This window comes from Juglans microcarpa x Juglans regia, chromosome 6D, assembly GCF_004785595.1.
Source record: "Juglans microcarpa x Juglans regia isolate MS1-56 chromosome 6D, Jm3101_v1.0, whole genome shotgun sequence".
NCBI classification, from domain to species: Eukaryota; Viridiplantae; Streptophyta; class Magnoliopsida; order Fagales; family Juglandaceae; genus Juglans; species Juglans microcarpa x Juglans regia.
Window position 1 is genome coordinate 2,899,406 of NC_054604.1, and position 8,865 is coordinate 2,908,270.

Sequence of the window (8,865 nt, forward strand, 5' to 3'; positions counted from 1 at the left end):
GGATAAAGAGAGCGCTCAGAGAAAATATACTGAAGAAGCAGATAACAAAACTACCAGAGAAGAAGATTGAAGACAGTAGTACAAGAAAGTTCAACTTTTACCTTCACAAAATATTCTCCAACCAACCAAAATTGATCCAAAGATGTCTAAAACCCACATAAATGTCTTAAAAAAGATATGAGATCTTCTAACACTTGCTCATAGAGAGAGAAAATTTCCAAATCTTTTTCAACTTTCACTCCCTGTTATGAGTTGTAGACATCAAAGAGATTTATCCAAAATCTCCTCACATTTGAGCATAGAGTGAGAAAATTTTTAAATCTTCCTTCAACTTTCACTGCTATTGTGGCTTGCAGATATCAGAAAGAAATTTCACCAAACCCTGGAACAATTTTCAAAAACTAAACAATGTTAAAAAAAGGTAAGGGAAAGGATGTGGCTTGGAGTCCAAGTTAGGAGAGCTTTTAAAGAAAATGACAGTTGTACGACAGCTGTACATTTACTATTTTTAAAATTCTCAAATTACCGAACCTAACTCCTATTGGTTCGGTGTGTTTCATTGGGATATTGTTTTGTATATTGCTTATTTTAAAAAAATAAATAATTTAAGTTTGTTTGAATTGAGAGATCTTAATTCATTTTATCTTATTTATTTTATTATATTATTATAATTTTTTAAAAATTTTTATAAAAAATATAATAAATAATTTAATTTTTTTTAAAATTAAACTAAAAATAATATTCTTATAATATTGTATTTAACTTTCATTTCATATTATCTCAATTCACTATCTAAATCTCATCTTAAATTATTCTATAACAATTAAATAATTATATGGAAAAAAATAAATATTAAAGCTCGAAAAATTGAAATCGGATTTGGAATCGGATAAAAAGTGATTCAATAAATCGGATGATTCAACAAATTAATGATACTTTTGAATCAGATATTTTAATATTAATTAAAAGTATTAAAAATCTTATTTGTTGTAATTCAAACATGTTATATCATGTATAAAATAGTATAAAATATAAATTTATTGACTAGTTTCAATAGAAATACGATATGAATCTAGATAATTTCAATAAATATGTAATTTATGTATTTAACTTCCATTGTCATCATTTTTTGTCTTAAATACGAAAAAGATAAAGACCATAAAGTTATAAACACAGGACAAATGTAGCATTTTATGCACAACCAGAAATTTAATAAAAAATACTTATTCATCTCCTTAATTTTTTGTTTAACTAAAAAAAATAAAAAACTACATGTTTTATCTTTTGTTTTCTCAACGATTCTTATTGAATACAACAATGAAGAAATTAATATATGTTTAGTTCTATCATATTTTTGTACAATAAATTAAAAGAAAAAATTAGTTGTTAGACAACTTAAAAATAAATATAGTTTTGAATCGGTTGGAATCGAATCAAATTGGTCTAAAATCGGCTTGAATCTGTTTGAATCAGTCAATTAAAAGTGTTCAGTGAACAATTCAAAATGTTCACTAAAATCAGTTGGATTTCTTATCGATTCAATTTATTGACTGAATTGAATCATTCTTTCAAGCCTTGAATTAAATATCCTTTTTTTTTTTTGTTTCCTTTAAATTAGTTTAAAATGTTTTATTCTATATCTAACTAATGGTGGGTTTGATCCTAGTAGTTGAATCTCTTGAAAAAGAAAATGTTTATTTGCATTCAGCAGGGAAAACCCCGACGTACCCATCCTTCCACATGTACAAATGAAACGTTGTGTTTCATATACACCATCTCAGACTTTGCTTTCTCCCTCCCTTCCCTTCGTCACAAACACAGCAATATCGCTCTTTCCTCTGTTGTGCGCCCTCCCTCACATCTCTGTCGCCCCCTTCCTCCCACACACAAAGGTTGTTGTGAGCCATCGCAATGGAAATCACAACTTGCTGTGTATTTTTAATGTCTAACCCTCTTGCGTAGTTTCTATGTCTAATCTGTGTATTTGCTCTTGGTCAACTCAAGGTCCAACCAACCACACACTGTATTTTCAGCCATGGAACCAATTATAACCTTGGTCATAGATGAAAGTGAATAAATTTCCTCAGATCTTCTCGCTCCTTTTCTAGTAGTGTAAAAAAGGAAAATGAGGTAATTTTATTGACTTTACATATGCTGCATCTCAATTTCTTTATGAAATTGGAATCTTATCTATCTTTACTCATTATTTTAGACTGCTTCGGCTACTGAGGGGGAACTGGGGGAGAGAATTATTATTAGTTGTGTTGTTAAGCTTAAACATTGTCTCAAGGAAGCAGCTCAATCTATGACCATTGCTTTGGATGAATATTCTCAAATAGTTGCTTCTATATGCCAAAGTGGTTCTATTCCCCTTGAACTTGAACATGTCAATGGCTATGGGGAGCATTTGGTGCGTATCAAATTCTCATTTAAGGAATGATCTCAAGTTAGCCAGTATACTAGTTGATGATATCATACTTTTTCATGCCTTTTTCCCAAGTAGTCCTTTTTTTTCTTTTCTCTAAAACTAGGCTGGGTACTTTTTTTTCCTTAGAATGTTTCTCGAGGTAAATTAGAACCTCTTTGTGCTCTCATACCTATCATTTGATTTTCAAAGGAGGGACAGTGATTACAAGGAGGAAGTTAGGATTAAAGTGTATGGGGGATCCGGGCTGGACTGAAATTTTCTGAGAGGCAACCATTAAATAAAATTATATAAAAGATTTTGAAATATCCTTTTTATTTGTAACAAGTTATAAGAAAACACAGATTTCGATCTGCCACCAAAGACAAATCCAAATGAGCCACCCCATGTATCTCATTACCCCTGCCATCTCCAAGTCATTTGTCTATTGAATTTTGTTTATATTTACTACTATTTATTTTTATTATGGAAGCTTTACAAAATTTTAATTTTTATTAATCAAGTGGCCGAGGGTCTTGCTCCAGATATTGTTTGTGGCACTAAAGTTGGCCAACCTGTGGATGGTACTTTGAAATTAGTAATGAGTAATGGCACTAGGAATGATGAAACTTTAAAAGACGAAAAAATTTCAAAATCATTACAGAGTCGTGTTCTTGCTAAACATTCCAAAAGCATTGGTGCAAGAAGCAATATTGAGCCTGCAACTTAGGCTCTACAAAGGCAATCAGAAATTGAGCGAGTCTCTATTCCAAAGAAAAGGAGTAGGAAACCTAATTCCTTAATGAATCCTGAGGAAGCCTATGATCATACTTGGATTTCTTCTGGAAGAAAAACTACAATCATGCATCGCAGAAAATCTCATGATGGGGGAGTTGATGATACACCTTCTGAAAACCCAAATTCCTCAATGGCCATTTTATCCCTTGATAATGTGATTGAACCATCAACTTTTGAACCCAGATTCCTCAGTCAACAAGTTCTCGCAGTTTCGACAGCACGAAGACTACAAGTTAATGGCCAATGCTCAAATGGGTTCAACAGCACGAAGAGGATGAAGTTGATGACCAATGCTCAGTCGACGACACAATGACGACAAGTTCTTGCAGTTTCTTCTAGCGCAAATGGGTTAGTTGAGATGCAAACAATTTTGTTATGGAATGAGTTTGGTGCTAGGTAAGATGGGTTTGATTTCTGTCTAAAATCGATTTTTTTTTTAAATAATATCGGCTGACATGTCATTAACCACGTCAGCCGATTTCGCAAAAGGTACCCAACGGCGAGTTTGAATCATTTGTTATGTTTTGATGAGAGATGCGGCGATTTGTATAATTTACTTGCGAATCAAGAAGCATTAGCAAAATTGGGAATTCAAAATTTTTTATATAACCAAATTGTTAAATCAATACAATATATTTGTATTTAGGTCACCAAATCATAAGGCATCTCATAAATTATATTATTGAATAAATCAACCCATTGATATATAAGAGAACAGAAATGATATTTGCAGTTTTAGGATATGCAAATCTTGCATATTCTTTTTAAAAAATAAGTAAATTTGAAATTCACATAAAAAATTTATTTTTTATTTTTTCAAATGGAGTTTATGAAACTTGTACATTTTAAAACTGTATCTAACATTACTCATAAAAAAATCTAAATCCAAATCTCTAATAGCTTGAAAAGACTATCTTTATTGATTGAGTTGTATTATTGTATATTTTATACATTTAAAACTAATATATTTTTAATTGATTTATTATTTTATTATTAGTTTTAGTTGGAAAAAATGGTTATGAGCATAAATCCAAGTTGTAATTTAAATTGATTAATAGTATAGTTTATGCTTAATTTTATAACTTGTGATTTAACTGGGCAATATTTATCCACTTGCACAACACACTTTTAATATTTTATTCTTCATCTTTTGTCCATTTTTATTTTTATTTTTAATTAGTTAATTATTTTATTTTCTTTGTCTAGTTTTATTTTTGCTTCTTTAATTATTTATTTATTTGTTTGTCTAGTTTTATTTATTTATTTATTTAATTTATTTTTTTTCTGTTTTACAGGTTCTCCTAAACGATATGTCGTTTTTCCAAAACAGAAAACTAGGAATAAAATTGCTGTCTGCTAATCGACATGTTGTTTTGTTCATAAGAAAAAACGATATGTCGTTTGTCGCTGCAAATGAAAACTTCCTCCGTCTAAACAATATGTCGTTTTGTCCATTAAAAAACGACATGTCGTTTTCATCATCTTCAACCTCACGCAACGTTCAACTGGCCTCGACGCAGCACCTCCATTGCACGGTCAACTCCGCACGCACCACCCATGAACAACCGTGCACCTGCATCCACACGAAGCCAAGAACCACCTCAAGCCACCATGCACGAGCATACACCACCATGCACGGCATAGCACCTCCGTACGAGCAGGCCCAACCAACTGCACAACTGCAACAATGCGTGCAGGCTCACGGCCAGCCACCACTGCTCCCAGCGCAGCACCACGCTCACGGAATCCACTGCGAAACCACCCTCTACGCCTCCCTCTACGCTACCTCAACATCCATGCACCTCCACGTGAAAACCGGCAGCAAGGAAGTGAAAACAGAGCAATCTCTTGCCCCTCGGAACAACCAGCACGTCGCCAGACGACTCCATGTCCCTCCAACCTTCATGCAGCCACCACTGCCCAGCGGCAGCACCAGCCATGCATTGGCCTCCTCCTGCTGAAATTGTGGCTACAGCAAAGCTGCACCTCAGCACAGCATCACTTCTTCCCAGGAGGAAAACGGCGTAAAGAGATTTCAAGCTCTGGAAGATGAGAGAAACAGAGACAGAGCCATGCGAACAATGAAACCCATGGGTTGGTTTGAAAAGTTAGAGACAAAGAAAGAAAGAAAGAAATGGAAGTCACTTTCACTTACAGGACGCATGCGGAGAAAACAAAAAAAAAAAAAAAAAACGAAAGAAGGAAGAAGACAATGGTGGGTGCAGCAAACCTTTCGGTGCGAATGAATAAACAAAGAAATCACGCAGGGCCTTGGGTTTTACACGCATGCGGACAGAATCAAAGAAATAAAAACAAATAGAACCGAAAGCAGAAAGAACATGCACGCGGGTCTATTGGTCTTTTACGGACTCACACAAGGAAAGAAAGAAAAAACATTTGAAACGGACGCTGCAACAAGACAAAGTGGACACCGAAATCCAAAGAAAAAGAAAAGAAAGTGAAGGACGGTGGGGAACAAAAGGAATTTATTGAGTTGAGATTTATTATATTTTAATATTATTATTATTTTAAAATTTAAAAAAATTAAATTATTTATTATATTTTATATTAAAATTCAAAAAAAAAATTATAATGATAAATAATCTTTTGGTGATAACACGTGAAGAGAGGGACGCCGAAAGCACTTTGGCAGCACTTGTCCTTTGAAGCCTATAAAATGGCTTGACATGGACGAAGTTGAGAATCGAGATGTTACGAATTAGGAGAAGGGAATATGAGTAGAGTAGAGTAGATAATCTTGTCTTTGTTTTTTAATAAAGCTCAGGTGAAGTGAGGAGTACGGTAACACGGTTGAGGGCTAATAGACCATTTCTTGTTAAAAAATGATTTATTCACAGCACTTTGTACAACAATGTGTTAAATAATGAGTATTTTTATAAAATTATATTTTCTTTATAAGATATTTTATAAAAATATCTTTCATTTAACACATTATTATATAATATATTATATAAAATATTATGGATATATCAGTACTCTATGATAAATTATTGGAACGTTCATTTCAATTTCAGTCATTTAAATTAACGTCATTTAATTTCCTGCACTGTAAATCACTCGTCGTTTAAATTAGTGTCATTTGAATTCCTTGCACCTCTAAATTCCTGCTATTTAAATTTATGTCATTTAATTTTCTTGCACTTTAAATTCTTGCAATTTAAATTAATATCATTTAATTTTCCTGCACCTTTAAATTTCTACAATTCAATTTCCAGCAATTTTAATTTACTGTCTTGCACTTTAATTTCTTACTTTACATGGCTACATTAAAAAATCAATAAATATGAATCTAGTTCATGACTAATAAATTTTTTTTTTTATTGCACTTCTCCATTCATTATACATATCATTACTTCTATTTTTATTTTTTCATTGTAAATATTTTTCATCATTTTACACAGATTTAATTTTTAAGTACTTTTTTTGAAGAGATAAATTCTTAATTATTACGCAATATTCTCTTATATTTGAGATAGTCTTTGTACTACTCATTTCCGAGCGAGTCATTTACCTATAAAAAGTGGGATAAAAATGATAGCGCATCATCTCGTCCACTGAAATAATGGTGAGGAAGAAAAATAGTCGTTCATAAAGATCTGACTAGAGCCCTCCTCCTTGGAAGCCCTCCTCTTTGGAGTGCACTCTAAAATCTATAAAAATTTAGTGAGGTACGTGTTACAGAGTATGATCTAAATGCTATTCCATAAAGAATCCTTAGTTAATTCTTCGACTTAAGCATCAAAGCTATATCCCACTGGAATCAAACGAGACCTTATTGTATTTTGCAAAGAATAAATATAGATAGAAGTCATTATTGGGAGTAATCATTTTGCATACATGATGTGGTATCATCTAGACCATACATCTCTCAAGTTTAAAATAAAAAAAGTAGATAACTAAAAGTAGCAATGTAGTGAGTGCAAAGTGTGCACTACTACAGTGACTTCTCTCTAGCATTACTCATTTTGCAAATAACCTTCATTGGAGTTTGGGAACGCTGCTGAGGTTGTTAGAAATTGTTCAAACAGTTAGGTTGCGTTTGGATATTGAAATGAATTGAGTTGAGATGATAAAATATTGTTAAAATATTATTTTTTAATATTATTATTATTTTGAAATTTGAAAAAATTAAATTATTTATTATATTTTGTGTTAAAATTTAAAAAAATTATAATGATGAGTTGAGAGGAATTAAAGATCCAAATGAAGCAACTGTCGTTTGTGGAAACGAAGTTTTTCTTACATAGAGAAATTTATTGTTGAGGCAAGATCCATATGCCGACAACCACATGTTCATGTACACTTTGGGCGGAAGCAAACACGATAAATAGATGACCAATGGAGTGGAGCGGTAGTCTCAAAGCTAGGGGAGAAGCTGTAGAGGTGGCTATGAAGACTCTTCAGAAGGAAAACGAGGAGTTGAAGCAAGGCCGGCCTAGAGAAAAATACTGTTGGATTGGAGGGGAGTGAGGACCAAGGTTATGACCATCAATCAGACGAAGTGTCCCAGAGTGAACGGAAACTAGACCAAACCATTTAGCTTGAAGAACTTAATTGAGAAAAGGGTGAATTGGGTAGGGACGCTATCGACTGTGTACAACCTGCTTAACAATAGAGATCTCCATACAACAAGGAAAATAATGATGTTCCCTTTTTCCCGAAATTGAAGGTCTCTCAAATGGGTCTCTACGATGGGTCCAAAGGCGATTGAGCATTTGGAGAACTTTACGTTTGGGTACCAATAGTACCTCAAATACTCTCACTATTATTTTTTACTTTATTATTACTTTTTACCTATTTTTTTACTATTCATTATTTTTTACTTACTATTCATTATTTTATTATTACTTTTTCACTACTATTCACAAACATTCTCAATACTTATCAGATATTCTCATTAACCAAACGTAGCCTTAAACTCACATTACGCTACATAGGTTCCAAAGAGAGATTAGGATTGTACAAATCTTTTGTTGACTTTGACTTTGGTCGATTTTCACTCTAAATCTAACTCCAACTAAATTAGAGTAGTTAGAATTGGAGTACCTCCAAAATTTCATGTCAGAGTCGAGGTTCGAAGCTCATTTGGGCTCTGAACCCTGTCTCCAAACTCCAACTTAAAAAATTAAAAACAAAAATTTTACTATCATTTTTATTGATTATCTGAATCAAAAAAGAGAAGTCTATATTATTTTTAATATATTTTTTGTGTCTGTCTCAATACATCTATCTCTCTCACTATCAATCCACTTGTCTTCTATCTCTCTTTTGCTTTTTTATGTTTACATTTCGGTTCAATTTTCAATTCACCATCATTTATATTTTTTTAGTTTTTTCTATTTTTCTTTCATAGGGTGGTGTAAAGACAAGAGAGAGTCATAGACGGTAGAGATAGACATGTAGAATTTTTAGTTTTCAAATTAGTCAGTTTTTTACTTTTTGAGTTTTTTGGTTTTTTTTTTTTTTTAAATATTGTTCTAGGGTCTCGTGAGGAGTGATGAACTGATTTAGTATTTTTTAAGCTTTCAACTTTTCACTTTTCAAATCATTTTCAACTTTTGTCTTTTTCAACTTTTTTTATTTTATTACTTTTAGTTTCTAGATCCAATCTTTACCATTGTTCCTTTACATTGACGGCTACT

General features: G+C 32.4%; 1 protein-coding gene across 1 annotated transcript in view; it reads right to left on the reverse strand.

Moving 5' to 3' along the window:
- The window catches only part of LOC121235300 (protein MICRORCHIDIA 6), a 29,791-nt gene extending 29,362 nt beyond the window's left edge, over window positions 1–429 (reverse strand). The window contains exon 1 of the mRNA XM_041131636.1: window positions 96–429. The gene's annotated coding sequence lies outside the window, so the exon portion shown is untranslated. The remainder of the gene's footprint in view (window positions 1–95) is intronic.
- Window positions 430–8,865: the final 8,436 nt, after the last annotated feature.